Consider the following 16,709-nt stretch of genomic DNA (forward strand, 5'->3'; position numbering starts at 1 on the left):
GATTGTTGGGTGAGCTGTTTCGAGTGTCCCAAGCACGTTGCTTCTCCCTAAGCTCTGCTTTCTTGGCTTGCACAAGTGTGGGGTTGGGCATGTTGCTGCAGGTGGATGCAATATGGCCATCCTCGCCACATCTGAAGCAATACCATGGCTTGGGTCTCACTGTCGCAGTGATTTGCTGGAGTTGATTTTCAGTCATTTTTTCTTCATTTTTGGTCTTATGCTTTAGTCTTGTTGCTTTCTCTCTCACTGGTTTATCTGCATTGCATGCACTGAGTTTTGCCATCTGAGCCTGAAGTTCAGCTATTTGCTTCTTCATGTCATTAGTTGCAACTGAGGAGGTGTGGTCAGTTTCCTTTGGCACGCCAATATCCTCCGTGCAGGACATGTGTGCAGCTTGCATGTTTGACGCAGCCTTCGGCTTTGTAAACCCGAAGTGTTGCTTCATTCTGCTGGCTTTATTAGCCTGTTTATCTTCCTCAGTTCGCAGTAAGAGAAGAAGCTCTGCGAATGATGGTGGCACACTCTTATGCTGTTCAAGCTGAAGACTGGTGATCAGAGTGCTATTCCAACAGCCACGGCAGAATTGCTTGAGAAGTTGTTTGTCAGAGTCACGGGCAGCAATTCCACCTTTATTGATTACATGGCTTATTGCTGTATGTAGTCATTGCAGGTACTCCGATGCTTTCTCCCCAGCATTTTGATTGTTGTTCAAGAATCGTGCGAAAAGCTCATCTCCATCTTCGACGGTGGCGTAAGCAGAATCAAGTAGGTTCAAGTATTGTTTTGGTGATGCGTGAGGCCCTAGAGACTTGACTATGTTGGCAGCTGGAGGTGAAAGGCTTTCAACAATTTTCCTCACCATTAGTGAGTCTGAGATTGACGGGTCATTCAAGCAGAATTCCACACTGTTTCGCCATGTCTCATAGTCGACTTCGAAGTTGGGTTGGGGAGATCGGCCAGAGAATGATTTCAGCTTGCAGGGAGAATGGATGTGTGAGGCGATTTCACTGCTCTTGACAATGTGCTCAACTACAACACGCTGCACTTCTGGGGTGCTGAGTTGATCTGCAGCTAAGTGGAAAGTGCTGGTTCTTTCTGCTCTTGGAGAGGAGAAATCTCTGACCTCAAGGCCAGCCTGGGGCTTGTGGAAGGCCTGACTCACTTTAACGGGGGTACTGACAGCGCTAGGGAGGACTACAGTTTGGATATCACCTTGTCTAAGGGGTGGCTCGGATTCTACAGGGTGGTGAGGGGTCTCAGATGAGGTCTCACTGCTGGTAGATACAGTAATCCTAGCCAACTCCTCTCGGAGGATATCTTGAAACGGTCTGCCACTCAACTTAGCTAAGTCTTTCAACCCCAAAAGGTAAGTATTTGTTGCAGTGGTGCCTGCATCACTGGTGTATACACTAGCGAGACTCTGTACGTAGTGGATAACATTAGGATCGGCAGTACATGGTCTTCGATAAGGTAAGATTTTTTCAAGTACTTCTACAGCGGTACCCAGTTCAAACTCTACTATTGCCTGGAGCTCAGGGTCTGTGGTAGGTACCTTGATTATTCTAGAGATTGACCCATGCTGCTTGAGAAAGTCAAAGATCTCTTCGTCTAGTTCAGTATCATTTAACCCGCTAATTAAAACGGCATTTGGGATTTTCACATTTTCGCTCGCAATGATCTCCATTTTTTTTCCAAGGTTAGACTGAAATATAAATCTATTTGAAAATGAAATAAAGCAATACAAAAACCAATACCTCAAATATTAAATTTGCTATATCCCAAATACGGTACACTCTGTAACACTAATTACACAAAAGGTGTCCCTTAATTTGATTATAATTGGTTATTTATCAATCAAACCCCTCCTGGGCTGGCTCGCCAAGTTTTACTGTGTAACCAACCTGAAACGTAGGCGCACACTCTGGACCAGTAAAGTCTAGGTTCGGCGAGAGGGGTAATGAATTGTTAACGGACACCACAATGAGTAACCAGGACACAGGTAAGTTTAAAGTGAAATTAAATGCTTGTATTAACAATCATTAACAAATGACAACAAATTAATTATTTACAGGTATGGCCGGCAATGTACTTTGTTTGTTTGTACTGTTTTTTCACCTGGGTGCACCCTAAATAAAGTATCTTCCTAAAATAAAGAATGTTCCGTTCCTAAAATAAAAGAATGTTCCGTCTCAGTCCTTTGAGATCCTCTCTGAGTCCTACCACACCGAGGGCAGGGTAGACGACTGAAGAATGGAGAAGAAAGGTCCTCAATCCAGGCTCCAAGATAGGTGGCTCGCCACTCCCTCGTCAGGGAGATAATCGAAATCCAGGTCCAGAATCCAGGGGAAGCAAGGGTATCCAAAAAACCCAGCCTGTGTAACACAGTATGGCTTGTATAAAATATTCAAAATCTAATCTCATTTAACTGTACAGTTTACTCTTTATCAATATCTATTCAGAATACAACCATTGTTTTACCCATGGATGTAGGATAACTGTTGCATTTCAATGTTAACATATGGAATGTCAACTTCACAGTATGAATTATCAACTTCACTGTAATTATAGACCACTTAATTGTCAATTGTAACCAAAGTCTTAAATGGCTATTAACAGATGCAAAATAATTTGAGTAGATGATTATAAAAACCACTTACATTTTAAACATTCATCGCTTACTACATTTTGAATAATGTGAGTAAGACAATGTAAATATAATGAGCATACTGCCACCGTGTGGCTATACACACGAACAGCACAGTAAGGTGCTAAATCAAGCTAGCTTCAGCTAATTTCCATCTCTGTTCGCACACAAGGTAAGTAACACATAGTCACACACATACTAATATAACACACAAATATTCCCGTTCACCTCTATCATCAGATAAATACCAAAACATCAACTCAATGGCTAAAACAGTTTAGGCTGCATTGTTTCACGGAGCAACTCGCTAGTTCGCCATGCAGGCCAAGTGCTTTGCTGTTCATTAACTCACCGAGGAAAGGAAAAAAGGAAATAGAAACATAAAACGAAGATCAAGTGTCCTCAGGGTCGCTTCAACAGTTGACTGAACTCTTAGTTGATCAAATATCTTTCTCGTTTCTTGTAAAGCACTGTTTAAAGCACTATCTTTGCTTAATATCACTTCTGAATCTCAAGTGTCTGCTAGTGTCTTTGTGGTTTCGTCTCATCTGCGTTCTGAGACGGCGTCAACCTAGCATGTTTGAAGGAGGCGGAACTTGCGTTGTTTTACACCAATAGCAATCAACTATTCAGCTCAACACAGTAAGCTTATTGGCTGTTCCGTTTGCCCCAAGGAACACTTGTTGACGAAGTTTTCTGTGACGTAGGTTTGAACTCTGAACTCAAAAAGAAATAATAAAATAAATATATTAAAATAAATAACGTTTTATGATCAATTAAATAGTGCAATAAGGAATGTGACTATTCATTAAATAATAAGTGAATTCACAGTGAAGGGAATTAGTTCTGCATGTTCTAGTAACTATTGCTTTTCCAATGGGTTACACATGGTTTGCAAATATTCCACCATCTAGTCTTTTATTTTGCACGCAGGTAACATTTGTAACGTGACATCTCAAACTGGGGTGCTACGTTTTGTAACTTGATAGAGCAACAGGTGTGTTCAATAGCCCGCAGCTCACACAGTTTACAGGCTGGCAAGCTAACGTTAATTTCTGGCGGACATCTTTTAGAGTATGGTCTTGTCATTTTCTTTTCCACATTACCAATAACGTTATATAATATTGGCATACAGCCATGTTAGCCGTGACCTGTGAGGTGGTCCTGAGTGTAAAATATGCTTGCGTTGTTCACATCCATGTTAAACCAATGCATGCACGGATGCACTTCCAGCTTAACACCTAACCATGTTGCGTTTTGTCAGGATATTTGCTTTAAAATATAGGCTAACTTTAGTGGACCTAAAGTTCCTTATTTCAGCAACTCAACAACTGAAGTCAGGATTTGTAAATATTTGCAGGTTACATCATTTACTGGCAGCTGTCTATATTTCTGAATAGGATTGTTATGAGTATTATAAAAAGTGCATTTACTCCTATTAGCCTTTCACTTTACACCCAATTCACCCATTTTGTGTCTAAAAGACAGGAAGACAACCAGTTGCAAGCAAAACACTATGGTTTCCAACTCCCAATCCATTTGGTGTTCCATGCTGGGGCCCTAATCAATGTCTTGCTTGCATCTGTTTTACTTCCTGCCATTTAGACACAAAATGGGTGAATTGGGTGGGGAGTGAAATGTACTGAACCCTTTAACCACTGCGAGACTGTGAGAAACATCCTGGAATAAGTTATCCTGAGATATTATGGACTGAACAGCTAATATTTTTTATTTATAATATATTCCACATTATTGTTGCTACTATAGGTCGATATTACTCCAATATGTCACCAGATTTAAGCCTAACTTTGTATTCCCATTACTGACTCAGCTTTACTCTTCCAGATGCCATCATGTAGATCCAAACTAAGATCAACGATGATCAGAAATTTGTGAAGATAAACCAACCAAGCCTGGAGGAATTCTTGAATGCAGGTAAGCCATCAATCACTCATTTGAAAAATGCAAGAAAATACAACAGATTATGCAAACACAAGTGCAGTAGATAAGCCCCCCAAGCCTCAATTGTTATTTCAGCTTGATAAACTCAAGGTTTCCACCAAAACTGACTCAACGATTTTGAGAAAATATCTAATTGTGATTATTTTGACTGATATTGCAATTGCGATATGATTGGCAATATTTGAGGGAAAGATCATTTTTACATTTTCATTGAAAAATATTCATGATGATTTATGATGTTACAAGCGAGCCCCCCCCCCCCCCCCCCCCCCCCACACACACACACACACACCAGGGTCCGTACGGTCATGGACAATTATGGAAATTTAAATTAAATTTCCAGGTCATGGAAAAGTTTTGGGGAAAAATAAAATCCCACAAGGTTTTGGAAAAGTCATGGAAATTGGTTTAATTTTAAATTTTCATGACGTTCATTTACACCGAGTTCAGAGCATAAAAATAGTATAAATGTTTTGGTCATGGAAATTTGGTTTAAAGTCATGGAAAAGTAATGGAAATCCATTAGTCAAAATGTGTATGAACCCTGACACACACACCTTCCCAGAGTCAGAAACCAATAAATGCCTTCAGACAGACCTTTTTATGTATTTGGTGTAGTCTGAAGTATGTCAAACAGCAATATCAGGCTATCTTGGCTCAAATTGTTGCATCTATGGGATCAAATAACATCATGATCCCATAGACATTCAGGAATTGACTGAGGGGGGCTCCTTTTCAAAGATTTGTCTGTGAGGCCCACAGTCTCAGACTTTGAAAATCCCTGCTGTAGAGCATGGTGAAGAATACTTTTTTGAGTGACTGACATGCTTATTGGATGGATGTCTAATAAGTTTGCTATCACTACCAAAGCCTCTCTTCTCTCTCCATTCTCTCTCTCTTCTTCTCTTCTCTTTTTCTCTCTCCAAGTTCGCCATCCCAGCCGTCAGTGAAGGCGTCAGAGTTTACAATGAGGCAGGGACAGAGTTGGATGATGAATATCAACTGGGGTGCTAAACATCAAATATGAAAACAGGTTTGTTTCTTTCGCAGTTATTTGTCATGTGAAGCTTCTGTTCATTAGATAAGGGGTGGGTTTATGAAGGAACTGTACATAATGTTTTTTTCTCCAATCATGGTTAGCTGTCTCCATGGTATAATCTGTCTCCACGCCTCTCCTGAGCGTCCCAGCGATCACCCCTTGATTCGTTGGACTCCCGGATAGTCATCCTTTCAGAGAGCCCTTCCAGAAAACGCCAGAGGCTGGATACAGAAGCCAAGCAAGTAAGTTGACAAACATGCTTGTTTTGTACGGACGGACCCCAGTAAAAATCACACCATTATTTTAGCAGCAATATCTCTTTCCAGAAATCATGACCCGGATACTCATGAAACTGCTCACAATGAGGACTGTGGATTATCTTGGGGTCATGATTTCTGGAAAGACACACAAGAGGTTTTGTTTATTTTTTGGTGCTTTGAACACCACAAGCCGAGTACCATCCAGTTCTTGTATTGGAGAGAAGGCAGACATCTCTACGGCCAATATCTCCCAAACTCATACATCTAACACAAAACAATGCATAAATAGCACTACAGATTTGATGAAAAATATGTATTTTGGATTTTAGGGTGAGCTGTCTCTTTAATGAATTGTCTGTGTTGTCCTTTCACCCTCCAAGGAGCATTTCTATGATGGCGAGAGTGGCACTGGGTACCTTGCTTGGAGGATTAAAACGATTCAGAGATGCAGGACTAAAGACAGACAAACAGCATTTGGAGGTAACACTGTAATAATAGTAGAAACATGTATGGAACGAAACGGTGACGAGATAATTTACTGAGTTTCTTCTAAAAAGTTGGTCTAATCCAAGTAACTGAAAATAGGGATGCACCGATCAATCAGCACGTGACCGGAAATGGCCGATTTTCAGCTGATCGGCCTCGACCGGTGACCGGCGCCGGTCAGTCCACATAGCCGATACTGTGTCGGCTTTCCCCTTTTTTTGTTTGGTTAATTACCTGCAGCTGCACGATGCACGCATTCACGTGACGTGCGCGCACCCCAAGCAGCCAAAAGGAAACACACGCCAGCATGTCCTCCTCATTGTGGAAATTTTAGTTTGTCACACACGGAGGGGCAGGGTACGTTGCAGAGTCCCGCTCAGCTGGAGTCCACTCCTGTCTGAGCGGCTCACTTCACCTCACCGGCCCCTCTTCCCTGACCAGCTGCAGTCCACGTCACTGCTGCCTGCTGCAGATCAGCTGCTGCTGCTATCTGTCAGTCACGTTATGATACAGGAGAGGACTATTTTTTCGTATTGCTAATAGAGCAACGAACATAATAATAAAAGGCATCGGACCAGTGTGCAAGGTTTTCTGTGTGCGATGATTTTTTTTCCGGATGGCGGATAAAAAAACCGTACGATATTCAAACTGAGTCAACTCAAACTCATTTCCTCATCTACTCAAGAACAGCCAAATCCACAACTGTAGAGTGGGCATTGCTTCGAAGGTCTGGGCTCCAGACCTATAGGCTATAAACTCCTTGTCCATGGATAACATTTTGATGTTTATTTATTTTATTGTATTAGTTTATTTGGCAGGGACATATACAAAGAAAACATTAAACCCCATAGGGGAAGAGATGCTTTGTAACAGATTTAGCCATAGGCTACTTTCCATCTGGAGCCCCTGTTCTGTTGCACCTTTTTTCTTTTGGAAAAGTAAATGCATGATAGCTGTGGGATATACTGGAATTAATTGTTTTATATTCATTGTATTTACAGAAAAAAGAAAAGCTCTGTCCAGTAACCTGGAACACTTATTTTGAGATGTTTTTGAGTGAGATCGTCCTACCTCATGCAAATGATAAGAAATGTGACATGAATCTTAATTTTCTATTAAAGCAAAGTAAAAAAAAATTAACCCGTCAATTATTGTTCTTAGAAAGAGAATCGGCCAAAATCGGTATCGGCAAGTCAGACTATTCAAAAATCGGAAATCGGAACCGGCGAAGAAAATGGCAATTGGTGCATATCTAACGGAAAATGTTTTGAAATATACACGCCGGGCAAAGGGCCAAGTCCAAAATGGCAAACATTTAAGCTTTTAATGGTCATAACAAAGCATTGCTCAGAAGCTTAGCAAGAATTATACAAATACACTAGTGAGACCTTCTGAGCCACCATTTGCTCGGTACAAATTTTTCTGAAAATATATTGGGGATGCACGATATATCGGCATTCATATCTGTATCGGCCGATGTTAGTCATTTTTTTAACACATGGCATCGGTCCAATGTTGCATTGTTAATAGTCAGGGATCCACAGGCCCAAAAGCTCAAGAAAATGGGTTGAACCTGACATGGCATGCTATACTTTTTTTTTGTGTTTTATCTATTCATTTGGACATTAAGGTCCACTGAATGAGAGGTCTGCTCTGCCGGAAACCTCGCGAAAAAAAGTTGTGGCCATTTTTGGATATGAAGCCTTTATTTTTTGACCGAAAAATGTGAAAGAGTTTTTTTTCCTCAAAGTCCTCAGTGGGTTGCGTAGGCTGTCAATAAATTCATCCCAGGTACACAGAACATGTGTGTTGACAACACCAAGTTAAGAAATACACTTACAAAACCTTTCCAAATGATTTATAGCCATTTTCTTTTACAAAAAAGCACTCGTTTTTTGAATTTTCTCCATTATTTTCATCTTTACTTTGTTAGTAAGCAATTATATCCTGAAATATGACATCAGCCAATGTGTCATTCTTTTCAGCAGATATTATAGTCATTCCACACTAAAGATGATTAAAATCAACCCAAAATCAATGGATCTGTGGTGATTTTATTACCTTTAAGCTCGAAATTCCTCGAGACATGTTTTTAGTTTTAACAAAACCCTGTACCCCAAAGACAATACTTGTAACACAAGAAATTCAAAACAACAAAATGATTTTAATCACAAAATGTACACTGCATGACAAGCCAAGAAAACAATTATTGTTATACAGCTTTGGATAGATTGTGACCAGTATCTAGAAAACATTAAATTAAACAGTAGCTGAACAAAATTATTGAACACAACACATTAAAAAAAGAAAGAAAAAAGACTGACAACAAGGTCTATAATATAACAAAATTAACTTTGCAATGAACAAAATAACTCAATCACTGTCACTGTCTTCAAGTGTGAGAAATAACTCAATCACTGTCACTGTCTTCAAGTGTGAGTTCAATCCTTGAACATTTGTTGGGGTCCCCAGTGCAGAGACATGCGATGACACACTTGACATTGGCTCTCAGACAAGAGCATCCTCGGGCACACATGCTTTTCTTGCAGTGACAGTATTTGGTGTGTTTGAATTCTGCAGGTTTTGCCTCCTTCAGCATCATGGTTGCCATCAGCTTACCACTGACAAGCTCTCTGCCGAAGTCAGTGGCAACAGGGTAGGTTGGTTGAGACATGTGTGCTCGCTTGCATACAGCCAACTGATGCAGGGCTCGGCGAAGGTGTAACTGGAACGAAGGCATCTTCGGTAGGTGGAAGGCAACGCATGTCTCCTTTGATATTGCCAAAGAGATGGGCTCGCAGTGCATCCAAATTACCACTGAAGTCACTCCTCTCATACAGTGACACCATGTACCGCCTAGCCGCTGTCACAACATCTTCTTTAACATCCAGGCTTTCCCCAGGGTTACCGTATCTGCACAGGGGCAGAAGGTCTTCCAGGTGATCAACGGCAGTTTTGTAGGCGTGCTTTTTTCCTCTTCTGTAGAGATAGCTCACTGTGTCACATCCAGTCAGTAGGTGCTGAGGAGCATGGAGGAAAGATCTGCAGCTTGAACATCATTGTTCACTGCCAGGGCGTTTGCGATTGCATGAGCAGGTAGATATCCATCTTCTTTACCCACAGCTCCTGCAGGCCATCCATGTGTGCAATGTAGTATATGCACATCATGATCACGTCTGTGTCAGTAGCCACCACTACAGCCCGTTTGTGGTGCAGATGTTGTAATGAGTATGCAATGTGGGCAAACATCCTGGTATCTGCCTCCTCATGCTTCTCACAGGATAGTTCTGGAAGCTCAACCTGACAATCTGCTTTTAACAGAACAGTGCGACCAGGATCACGGAAAATTACATGGATGGCCTGCAGGAGCTGTGGGTAAAGAAGATGCAAGTAGTCCGTAGTACAAGTATCACGTGTGAAATTCTTGTGCTGTAGGCTCCGTTACAACATAGTGCAGTATAACAGTGCAAAAACAGGGCAAGCAATAACAGTAAACTTTTCCTTTTCTTTTCTAGCGTAGACACCTTAAAACATAAATAAACATTCTGTTTGCACAGGTGCAAATAACATAGGAATAATTATCATATGTAATGGTAGCAGCTGCTACATGATTGTTTATTTGTGTGTGTTAAGGAGTCTCGTGGCCTGCGGGAAGAAACTGTCCCTCAGGCGATTTGTTCATGCTTTTGGGACCCTGTATCTCCTCCCTGAGGGTAACAGGGAGACAGGCTGTTGTGGGGGTGGTATGTAGCTCACATCCTGTTACGTGCTGGGCCGCACGTCTCACTCTTCTTAGCGCCCTGCGGTCCATAGTGGTACAGTTCCTGTACCAGGTGGTGAAGCAGCCAGTCAGCAGGCTTTCAATGATGCCTCTGTAGAAGTCCCTGAGGATTTTTGGCCTTAGCCCAAATTTCTTCAGGCGTCTGAGTCCGTGTAGTCACTGTTGGGCCTTTTTGACAACAGTGTCGGTGTGGCCGGCCCATGTCAGGTCCTGGCGGACGTTGACTCTCCCTTTTCCACCACTGTGCCATTGATGGTGATTGGGGGGTGTGCGCCCCCCCCCCCCACCCCCCCCTCCTGTAGTCTACAATGATCTCCTTGGTCTTGGAGACATTTAGAGAGAGGTGGTTGTCCTGGCACCATTGTTCCAGGGCCTCCACCTCCTTTCTGTAGGCCGTCTCGTCGCTCCTGGAGATCAGCCCCACGACTGCTGTGTCGTCTGCAAACTTCACGATGGTGTTCGAGGTTTGAGTCGCCACGCAGTCGTGGGTGTAGAGGTCGTACCAGAAGGGGCTGGAGACGCATCCCTGGGGCACTCCTATGCTGATGGTCAGTGGGGAGGAGGTGAGGTTGCCCACTCTCACCACCTGGCGGCGGTCTGTCAGAAAGTCCAGGATCCAGTCACACATTGCTGTGTTTAGTCCCAGGACCTTGAGCTTGTGCTGTGACACAGTGAGCTATCTCTACAGCTAGCTCTACAGAAGAGGAAAAAAGCACGCCTACAAAACTGCCGTTGATCACCTGGAAGACCTTCTGCCCCTGTGCAGATACGGTAACCCTGGGGAAAGCCTGGATGTAAAAGAAGATGTTGTGACAGCGGCTAGGCGGTACATGGTGTCACTGTATGAGAGGAGTGACTTCAGTGGTAATTTGGATGCACTGCGAGCCCATCTCTTTGGCAATATCAAAGGAGACATGCGTTGCCTTCCACCTACCGAAGATGCCTTCGTTCCAGTTACACCTTCGCCGAGCCCTGCATCAGTTGGCTGTATGCAAGCGAGCACACATGTCTCAACCAACCTACCCTGTTGCCATTGACTTTGGCAGAGAGCTTGTCAGTGGTAAGCTGATGGCAACCATGATGCTGAAGGAGGCAAAACCTGCAGAATTCAAACACACAAAATACTGTCACTGCAAGAAAAGCATGTGTGCCCGAGGATGCTCTTGTGTGAGAGCCAATGTCAAGTGTGTCATCGCATGTCTCTGCACTGGGGACCTCAACAAATGTTCAAGGATTGAACTCACACTTGAAGACAGTGACAGTGATTGAGTTATTTCTCACACTTGAAGACAGTGACAGTGATTGAGTTATTTCTCACACTTGAAGACAGTGACAGTGATTGAGTTATTTTGTTCATTGCAAAGTTAATTTTGTTATATTATAGACCTTGTTGCCAGTCTTTTTTCTTTCTTTTTTTAATGTGTTGTGTTCAATAATTTTGTTCAGCTAATGTTTAATTTAAAGTTTTCTAGATACTGGTCACAATCTATCCAAATTAAGCTGTATAACAATAATTGTTTTGTTGGCTTGTCATCCAGTGTACATTTTGTGATTAAAATCATTTTGTTGTTTTGAATTTCTTGTGTTACAAGTATTGTCTTTGGGGTACAGGGTTTTGTTAAAACTAAAAACATGTCTCGAGGAATTTCGAGCATAAAGGTAATAAAATCACCACAGATCCATTGATTTTGAGTTGATTTTAATCATCTTTAGTGTGGAATGACTATAATATCTGCTGAAAAGAATGACACATTGGCTGATGTCATATTTCAGGATATAATTGCTTACTAACAAAGTAAAGATGAAAATAATGGAGAAAATTCAAAAAACGAGTGCTTTTTTGTAATAGAAAATGGCTATAAATCATTTGGAAAGGTTTTGTAAGTGTATTCTTAACTTGGTGTTGTCAACACACATGTTCTGTGTACCTGGGATGAATTTATTGACAGCCTACGCAACCCACTGAGGACTTTGAGGAAAAAAAACTCTTTCACATTTTCGGTCAAAAAATAAAGGCTTCATATACAAAAGTGGCCACAACTTTTTTTCGCGAGGTTTCCGGCAGAGCAGACCTCTCATTCAGTGGACCTTAATGTCCAAATGAATAGATAAAACACAAACAAAAAGTATAGCATGCCATGTCAGGTCCTCTCAAATTTTGGGTGACTGGATCCCTGACTATAATAAACGTTATCGGTATCAGCCAACATTTTCACATTGAGAGGAAACAATGTGGTAAATCTAAGATTTATGAGCTTTTCCAAATGTTTTGGAATGAAATAAATCCATAACTCTTTCAAATTCAGTGTTTACATGTGTTTTTCAGTATCTACACAATTTGATTATCATACAAATGTGTTTTTATACAGATCATATCGACATTGGTAAATATTGGTTATCGGCCATAAGAGCAATGTATAATTTATTTATCGGTATCGGCCAAAATTTTCATATATGTGCATCCCTAAATTTGATGATTTTTTGCCCTGACCTCCCCCCTCACACAAGTGTACATGGTTGTCACCATAATAAGGTATTTTTCCCATATTGTGCAGAAGGACCACCTGGTGACAAGTATGGAGGACCAACTGCAAGATGAGAGTCCCAGGTTGTTCCAGAGGCTGCCCTGAGCGAAGAGGAGTGCAAGGAAGCCATCTCACTGATGAAATATTCAGCTGAAGAGGACACAGTCAAGAAGAAGATGAAGCTGATGTTTGGCTATCGCCGCAACATGGTCCCCGACCCCTAGAAGTCAAGCAACGTCCTGTCTGACTTCCCACGTTTCAAGGATGTCAAAGGCTTGGTAATTATCTGTCATTATTTTGACAGTATTATCACAATTGGATAGTTTTTAGTAGATTGGTATTGTAGTGATACTTAAACTAGCACCTATTAAAGGAAGGCTTTCTCGATTTTCAACCCGCTATCATTACAATGTCAGTATATGCAGATGGTAAGCCTTTACCTTCTCTTCATGTTTTCCTGCAATGAGATCTCTACAGAGTTGTAATGTATCGACATTGTGTATCATGTATAAACATTTGCATTTAAACATCATACTTAAAGCTGGATTGAGATATTGTATAAAAAAATAGTGGAAGAGCTTCTTGTGATGATATAGAACTGCTATATCTTCTGTATTTTGTAAAAATGCTGCTGACATTGCACATGCACTGAATTTTGTTGAAGGGCCACAGAAATTAATTCAAAGTGTTTCAAACTTGTGTTGTTACAGGTTGGGACAGTGACCTCATCAGTTTTACTGCTGTTACACCTGATGATTCCACCCACTGCCCAGGGTCAGAAGAGACCAGGAAAGGTGTCGGCATCCCAAGCAGAGAAACATCTTGTGCTCTTCAAGAAGGTTTGTACTTTTCCCTAATTTATGATAGCCTGGTAAAAAAAAAACATCCTGATCACGTGACCTCAAATTCTGTTTCGCTTACGTCTGGACTTCCAGCCACTCAGTGATTTCAGTGGGAGGGAGTACTTGCCTTGACAGACAACTCCTTCAGCCAATCAGCGTTACCAAATCCAGTCGAAGGGCGAAAATGTATTTTCCACTGAGAAACTCCCCTGGTGCACACTCTTGTTGTTTAATTGTTATTGAGTCCATTTCAGCATTAACTGCACTTATGGCTGTGTTTACCCTTACTATTGTTAATGCTCATTGCTTCCGGAAACCATACTGTTTGGCCAGCAGAGACCCTGAGTTGCATTGGAATTTTAGGAAATCTCTGTGTATCCTATATGTGACTATACGTAGAGCGAAACAAGATGTGAGATCACGTGGACATTATGTTAGGATGGTTCTTATAGGAAAGGAGAACTTAAACGAAAGACAATGCTGATTTATTTTGCACATGGTCTCACACATCTGAAAAACGTAAACCATTTTGCAGGCTTTCATTTACTTTTACAGTTATTTAGTTGATTTGAGGTCAAAGTTGATGCCAGTGATTTCATTCATGCACAAATGACACAAGCAGCAACTTTAACTCAAATCAACTCAATAACTGTCCAAGAAAATGATTGGCTGCTAAACTGTTTACAGTTTTCAGGTATGTGTGAGATCAGGTTCAAAATAAATCAGCATTTTGGTTTTTTCCATTTAATGTCTGGGCTCTGCGCTAATAACATGCAAACTTAATGAAGATGCAAAGGAATATGCAATCGGCTCGCCACAACATGCATCCCAGACAAATCGCCATACAAATCGTCTCTCTCTCTGACCGCAGCTGCACTGTAGACAGTCCGTCCCGGTCGTGGTGGGACCCAGAAAGCTGGCTACGCTCTGCTGCCTCCCAGGCTGAAGCGTGAGCTTCTGTTACAGCTTTCAACCTGGGAGCCAGTCAGGCCAGTCCACAGCCCTGGCCAAGGAGCAGTGACAGCAAGGTCTGCTGGTTAAGGGGCGCGCTGTCCCTGGTGAGAGACGGCACTCCACGGCATAACACTGATATTACAACCATGTAATTCTAATTGTCTGTTTGTGTTGTTTGTCTTCTCAGACCGGAACAAACATCCAAGAGCATCTTGATGCCATCACTAGTGGTCAACCCTATCTCCTGGCTGTTGGACCTCAGAAGAATGCAATCAGCCAGTTCTTCATCATCCTTGACAAGAATGACACACCTTACAGGTCAACCTCTTCCCTTGCTGCTGTGGATGAACTGTTTGACGCACATTTTGTCTTTGGCACAACAGACAACACCATGCTCCACAACATGTTCACATTCATCCAGACCACAGTGAACAATGTTGATGTTTGCGAAGTCAAGCAGAGTTCCCGTGTTGCTGAAGTCCGGGCAAGGCTGCTTAGGAATGAAGTGTTCTGTTTGTCATGCTGAGTTAACTAGTTCAAATGCGCTTGTTAGGCATTTCCAGTTAGTTCATGGTTATTTGGATGGAAGAAATCTTTGCCTTCAATGTGTTCAGACTGGATGCGGCCGTGTGACTGTTTGGTACTTTTTCTGGTTTTAGGAAACATTTAAACACCAAACATACAGACTATGTTGACCAACAGATTGACACTGATGTTAATTTAAGCAGTGTAGACCTAGATGATCTAGGAGAGGTGGTGACCGCTAATGTAGATGAGACAGCCATAACATCTGGACTGTTGTCAAAGACTAATATTCATTTGTGTGCTCTATTCCATGAACAGGACATAGAGTGTTATGGTTTAATTTGATACTTGAGCCACTTGTTAATGATTTGAAAGTACTCGCTCAAGAGCGGGACTTCAAATTCCCATGTTTAAACACATGATTTGTGCTACTATTATTCAGGTCACTGTGGAAAATATTGGTTTGCATGGTCTGTTTGGCTTTGTGGAGTCATTTGGGGCTCGATACTGCTGTCGTTTCTGTCTCCTTGAGAAGCATTGTTTGAAGATGATCCGGAAGTTGTACTAAGAACTATCGATATGCACACACAGCACTGTCAAACTATGCAAACAGATCCTACACTATGTATATTGTGTGAAACACACTTGTCTGTTAAATTCACTTCAGTAATTCCACACAGCCAACCGTTTTTCTGTAGACATAATGCATGCTGTTTTAGAGGGGGTCCCTCCGTTTGAGCTGAAACTTTTTCTGCAGTACATTCAGGGCAACTTCCTAAATGCTGAACAACTGGCTGGTAGAATACATGCTTTTTTGACTGTTTACAACCAGCAGCCAAACCGTCCACCAAGAGTAAAGTTGTTGGATGGAAGTAATGATTTGGAAATGAATGCCATACAGTCTTGGTGCTTATTGCGCAATATGCCTTTGTTATTTGATTCAGACAGATGATAAGTTGGTATCTTCTACTTTTGCTTCTCAATAAATGAAGACATTGACATAATGAATTGTGTTTGTTTGTTTTTTCACATTACATGCAAATTTTAAAGTATAGTAGTAGATTTAGATATACACTGACAGGAGTTAATTAAAAATCAACACTTGGTGTAAAGTGGGAATAACTCCCACAAGGAGTAAATACAATAAGAGTTAATTTGTATTCACACTGGTGAGAGTAAGCTTTAAATTAACACTCAGTGTTAACTACTTCTAACATTGATGGAGAGTTAAATTAAGATTAACTCTCGGAGTGAACTAAAAGTAACACTATGGGTGTTAATTACCTCATAGTGTAATATTTTATTAACACTGTTCAGTGTTGTGCAGGGTGATGCAGTGTTAAATTTGGACTCTTTCTAGAGTTGAATTAACTCTGAAATATCAACACTATGTCAAGAGTAACTTTAACACCCTGTGGTGTGGGACCATATGTTATCCGAGCCAGTGTTAAAAATAACTCTTTAAGTGTTGATTTAACACTGCAAATTTTACTGTGTATCAAATTGTGAATGCACTGGCTTTAAAGAGCTCCAAGATACAGACAGAAATGTCCAAAATGTTACAACTATCCCCGGTCTCCTCTATTCAAATTACCACGCGCATATAAACGGTGATCATGTAAACACAATGGACAATTATCGAGGTAAGAAGAGAGCGAGAAAAACAACGACAAGAGCGCCGTTCACTGCTC

The 16,709-nt window shown here is 41.4% G+C and overlaps 1 long non-coding RNA gene across 1 annotated transcript; it reads left to right on the top strand.

Annotated features, from left to right (window-relative positions):
- Positions 1-5,812: 5,812 nt before the first annotated feature.
- LOC310774180 lies at positions 5,813-14,815 on the top strand. Its single transcript, XR_014552587.1, has 5 exons — positions 5,813-5,887; positions 6,286-6,385; positions 12,728-12,975; positions 13,408-13,536; positions 14,681-14,815. It is a non-coding gene; the product is annotated as an uncharacterized lncRNA (long non-coding RNA).
- Positions 14,816-16,709: the final 1,894 nt, after the last annotated feature.

Source organism: Poromitra crassiceps, assembly GCF_964638095.1.
Source record: "Poromitra crassiceps genome assembly, chromosome: 1".
In the NCBI taxonomy this organism is placed as follows: domain Eukaryota; kingdom Metazoa; phylum Chordata; class Actinopteri; order Beryciformes; family Melamphaidae; genus Poromitra; species Poromitra crassiceps.